Raw genomic sequence first — 6054 nt, 5'->3', positions numbered from 1 at the left:
CTCCTGTTCATGATTCCCAGCTCCCTCATAGAAAGCCAAGTGCTATAGCAAGCCATCAAATTACGGAGATAATCACCATGTGGCGATAGACGTCTCGGTCTCAAATTAATGATGGTCCCTGTGCTAGCTTCACAGCTTGCAACACACACATATGCACACATACACACAGGCCAGAGGAAAAAAGAAAGAGTTGGAATCAAATAGAATGTGTAACACTGAGAATAATTCATGATCTAAAGAAGCTTTCTGATGAACGTGGTCAGAGAGCTCAAAAGGGAGCATTTAAGAAAATTGAGCATCATAGATTAACTAATTTGTTTGACAGTATAGGTCATTGGATAAACCTGAAACTTTCCGGATGATAAGCTACAATTGGAATAGGAGGTTTTACTCATCTCTCAACTGGATTATTGTAATGTGCTCTACACAGGGCTGCTCTTGAAGAGCATTCAGAAGCTAGAGTTGGTCCAGAACATGGTGGTGTGGATAGTTTCACCCATATAACACCTCAATTTTGAAAACTGCATTGGCTACCAGTTGGCTGCCCATTCCATTTCAAGGTGCTGGTTGTCACTTTTAAAGCCCTTCATGGTTCAGGTCCTAAATTTCTGAGGGATTGCCTTCTCCTACTGACATCTACCTGCCCAAGAAGACCAAGTATGGGGGATCACCCTGGATCCTTTCTCTCAGCAACTGCCATCTGCGGGAACCTCGGAAGCTTGACTTTTCAGTTGTACCTCCCTCTTCTGGAAAAGCTTTCCCAAAACATCACATGGCTTCTTCCCTCTTAGTATTCAGAAAGTCCATTAAAACATAGCGATCAGCTGTCAGGCCCCGGCAGCTAGAATGCTACAACTGTTGCCTCTGGTGAGAAATAGTATTTTCATTTCTGGTCCACTGAGTGTGGTATTCCTGTTTCTATCATTGTTTTTTTGTTTTTTTACATCTTAAAATCTTTTTTCCCTATTGATTAGACCTATGGTTATTAACTATGCTATGTTTGATTTTGTTTTAATATGAATTACAAAGATGGGGAATTGTATGCTTGTTCAGAGTTGGCTTCAGTTGGAGAAGCATATAATCTTTGAAAATAAATTAAAATCTCTCAGCATCCTTTTCCATTGGTTATGCTGACTTAAACTTCTGAAGGTTGAAGTTTATATCATCTGGAAGCTCTCCTCTCTCCCTCCGTAAACTGAGGGGCATTTTTTTAAATTCCTCAATTCAAGGTTCTGTAAATGGGTGAAGACAGCAGCTTATCTTTTCTTTCTCTTCTTCGCCGCAATGTACAGCAGTGGGCAGATGTCTGGCAGTGTTCCAAAGTTCATTTTTTCCCTCAGTTCACCCAGCACCAGGGCCAACAGAACAGCCCTGCTCACTTTAGGACTACGTGTGCATCCTAGAACATTTTTCTGACTTTCCTGCAACATACAAGCTTCCTTAAAAGGAGCATTGTGGAGGACCATGGCCAAAGAGATAGAAACAAAGAAAACAGTGACCTCTCTCTTACACTCTGAAATGAGATCAAATATCCAGGGAAAGAGAAGAAACAGAAAGAAAGAAAGAAAGAAAGAAAGAAAGAAAGAAAGAAAGAAAGAAAGAAAGAAAGAAAGAAAGAAAGAAAGAAAGAAAGAAAGAAAGAAAGAAAGAAACCAGGGTTAGAGTTCTATGAGGCAAACGGTGGGGTCAAACAGGCAAGAGGATAATGAGGAAGGTAAAAAGTAAGTCTCCGATCAGGTCAAGCCTGGCTATTAGTGATTTTCTTGACATTCTGCTGTAGTTTTCTTGGCAGGAAGATGGAAAGGCTTTGCCATTGCCCTCTTCCAGGATGTGTGTTACTTTTCCAGTCTAGCTTACAGATCCCCTCAAGGAATCCCATCCAAGCATTTACCAGGAGTGATTCTAAACCAGATAAAGTCAACCAGATGCTGCCCCCTGCTCAGCCTAGAAGGAATGGATGCAAGAAAATGAACTAGGAAGCTCTAAAGGGCAAGGAGAAACCTCTGATTGTGAAGATTCAGAAAATGCACCTCAGCATATAAGCTTCTGGCTAGGGCTGTTCTTTCTGTCTTCATGGCTTTAATCCTCTGCATCTTGCAATCTCCTATGTATAACTGGCTACAAATTACACGTGCCATGCACTTGGATCCTCCAAGGAATGCTTTGGCTAGCAGTGGTTCTACTCAAGGTAGAATTAAGGAGAATTAGTTAAGATATCATGTAATTGATATCTAGCTAGAAAGAGTAACAGGGTCAGTCTAGACGGCATCACTTAAAAATACGATTGCTTTGGTGCAATCATTAAACTTCGAAACAGGGATAAAAAGAAGGCTAGAACCCCTGAACTTTACGAAGCCTGTAATTCAAGAAATCATTACTAAAATATAGATTTCATGAGCTTCCCCTTTTTGGTGGTATAGACTTTCTTGCCTGGATCCCTTTGAACTCAGGCCACATAGATTTATGGAGAGTATGGGCTCTTCCTCATGGCTCCATTAACTTGCTATTCTCCAGTCCTTGAGCTGACAGGAAAGTATTCTGGCATAAATTGTGCTGCCCTGACAGCTCTGTTTGGCCTCAGGAGTGAGACTGGAGAATGACGATTTCCTACAGTTTTCATACAGGACAAGTTAAGGAAATCAGTTGTTGAATACTCTGACTTCATTTTCCCTTTCCATAAGCGTCACCAATGAGGAGGTAAAACAACCATTAATTATGGGATTGTATTGGGCAAAGTAGGTGGGTGCCTGAGATGAATAGTTCAGCCACCATTTGCACTGCCTGAGCGACAGGCCATGGGCAAGAGGTGCCCCACTCCTGTCACCTATCAATAGGGGTATTTCTGAACATGGGCCTACTGCTCTTTTGTAAGAATGTTAAACCATGTTCAAAAATAGCCCAGCTGAGATTACAGAGGAAGAGTGGAGGGTAAAGTGGGTGGGAGTTCTCCCAGGGCATCTGTCACTTTCTTGCACTTTCTCTGTGTTTCTTACTGTTTCTCATGCACTTGCCTGTCTCTCTGAGTCTTGCTCTCGCTCATTCTCTCTCTCTCTCTCTCTCTCTCTCTCTCTCTCTCTCTCTCTCTCACACACACACACACACACACACACATATGAAAGAGAGAGGGAGGAATCCCAAGTGCCAATAAAGAAAGATTTATTTGGCCCTATGAATTTCAGAAAATACTCCTTTTTCAAGGACCTTAATGGAATGTCCATGAACTAACCAACTGCAAAACTCCAGTCAATTAGTTCACAGACATTCCAGAAATGCCCCAAACACCTCAGGCCAAATAAGTAGTCTTTTACTGGCACTTGGGATACCTCCCCTTTCCTTCATTTCTTTCAGTGTCTGCCCTCCTTTTTCATACCACAAAAGGCCTGACCAGCATTATCTGAAGCGTGAACTCTTTATATGCAGTCTGGTTCCTTATAAAATTGGGTTTAACTCTTTTGAAAAAAGAATGCTAAATTTGTTTTTAGTACTCACTGGTTTAGTCTGTCTGTCTGTCTGTCTGTCTGCCTCTTTCTCCTTCTCTTTCTCTTTCTCTTATATTGGTTAGGAAATGTTAGTCTTATTTTTTAAATGCTGGATTAGTGGTCTTTCAAATGAATACTAAACCAGTGAGTACTAAAAACAAATTTAGCATTCTTTTTTCAAAAGAGTTAAACCCAATTTTATAAGGAACCAGACTGCATATAAAGAGTTCACGCTTCAGATAATGCTGGTCAGATAATGCCTTTTGTGGTATGAAAAAGGAGGGCAGACACTGAAAGAAATGAAGGAAAGGGGAGGTATCCCAAGTGCCAGTAAAAGACTACTTATTTGGCCTGAGGTGTTTGGGGCATTTCTGGAATGTCTGTGAACTAATTGACTGGAGTTTTGCAGTTGGTTAGTTCATGGACATTCCATTAAGGTCCTTGAAAAAGGAGTATTTTCTGAAATTCATAGGGCCAAATAAATCTTTCTTTATTGGCACTTGGGATTCCTCCCTCTCTCTCTCTTCCAGGCATTATGAGGGAAACTGCCTCTGCAGAAGCCAAGTGTCCAGACTCTCCTGCAGCCAAAGCCAAATGGAGGGAATTGCCAAATGGAAGAATTGCAAAAGGAAGGGGAGCATGCCTGCATGATCAGTAGGAGCTAGGTAGATCTTAGCCCCTGGTTGCATCATCAACCACATAATCAACAAAATGATCCACAGGGAGTCCTCACTTAATGACTATTCATTGAGCGACTGTTCAAAGTTACAACAGCGCTGAACAAAGGGACTTACAACCAGTCCTTGCACTTACAACTGTTGCAGCACCGCTGCAGTCATGTAATTGTGATCCGGGTGCTTGGCAACCAGCTTGCATTTATGATGGTTGCAGTGTCCTGGGGTCATGTGATCGCCATTTGTGACCTTCCCAGCTGGCTTCCAGCAATAAAATCAGTGGAGAACCACATGATTCATTTAAAGACCACAGTGATTCGCTTAACGGCTGCGGTGATTCTCTTAATGACTGCTGCAAAAAGTCGTAAACTTACTTAACAACTGCTCTGCTTAACAACAAATTTTCTGGTTCCTATTGTGGTCGTTAAGCAAGGACTCCCTGTATGTCCAAAGCAAAAATTCTGCTAGGAGAAAAAAGTGAACACTACAGGTAGTCCTCATTCAGTGACCATTCAAAGTTATGACAGCACCTGAACGAGGGGGACTTACAACTGATCCTTGAAGTTCTGGCTGTCACAGCACCCCTGCAGTCACATGATTGTGATTCAGACGCTTGGCAACCAGCTCGCAATTATGACAGCTGCAGCATCCCACAGTCATGTGATCACTATTTCTGACCTTCCCTGCTGGCTTTCAACAAGCAAAGTCAATGGGGAAGCTGGTAGGAGGTCATAGGTTGCTCCTGCATGTTGCTCCTGCTCCTGTCACTTTTTCTCCCAAGGAACCCCCAGGTGGCATGGGGATCTCATATTCCATAGCACCCACCAGCAGCACCACTTGCCCACCCATATTCCATAGTGCCCACCCATCGCAGTCCTCTGCCTGCCTGTAGCTCTCATCTGCCAGCCTGCTTACCTGGGACATAGTTTCAGCGCCTCTTCCCACATCATAGTCATGTGAGGTCCTCACTTAACAACAGCAATGGAGACTGGTGATCTCGCTGTCACTAAGTGATGTGGTCACATGACATTGTGCTTTACGACTGCATTGCTTAGCGACAGCAAGACCACCAGTCCTGATTTCTGTCATAACCCTGAGGACTATCTGTAGTTTAGTATGACTTTAAGCTGTTTCTGCTATGGGCTGAGGCTGAAACAAAGCCAGCACCATAAGGCATGTCAGTGGGATATATCTGTACTGTGGTTAGGGGTATGTGAGGATCAGCCTTATATTCTTTTTATTAACCTCCATCGTCTCTTCAATGGCCCATTAGCTAACTGAAAGTCATTTTCCTCTTTTACCCAGGTTTTCCAATCCTTTAATCAAACTTTTCTTAGGTCAAGGAAGAGCACGTCTACCCCAGAATACTTGCTTGTCAAGGCTGCTCAGCAATTGATTTAAGATGTTATAAAAGGTAGCAAATTGCATCATCATCATCATCATCCAAAAAAGAAAAGAGTCCCACGTGGACTTTTGTTTCAGGTTGTGGAAGGCCAACAAGAGATCTTCCCTCCCTTTGTTTTCTCCCCAGGACTTTACAGCAGCCTGAAGAGCCTTGCACCACCCCTGGTTTCCATTTATAAAAGGAAAATGCTGAGAGCATCAGCATGGGGGGTGGGGGGGGTGTAGGTGTGTTTGGAGGAAGGTTTGTGTTGTGTGGGAGAGCAGAAGGGAGGAATTTGAAGCTGTCTACTCAACAGCAGCTGATGGTAAAGGAGGAGCACGCTTGGACTTCACCAAATCAGCAGTAGACAAGCTGAAAGGAGAAGCAGAGCCCAGCAGCTTCACCACTCCAGTGGCAACGCTGAGAAGCTTCAGTCAGTAGAGCACCTTCCTTTTCTCCCCCAGCACAGACTGAGAAACTGCCAAGCCAGCCCTTCAACAGCAGTTGAGAACAGCAG

This window comes from Python bivittatus, unplaced genomic scaffold (assembly GCF_059951505.1).
Source record: "Python bivittatus isolate LINGU-HERP-01145 unplaced genomic scaffold, Pbiv_v1 ctg000220_np1212, whole genome shotgun sequence".
NCBI classification, from domain to species: domain Eukaryota; kingdom Metazoa; phylum Chordata; class Lepidosauria; order Squamata; family Pythonidae; genus Python; species Python bivittatus.
Note: the sequence above shows the minus strand (reverse complement) of the source record.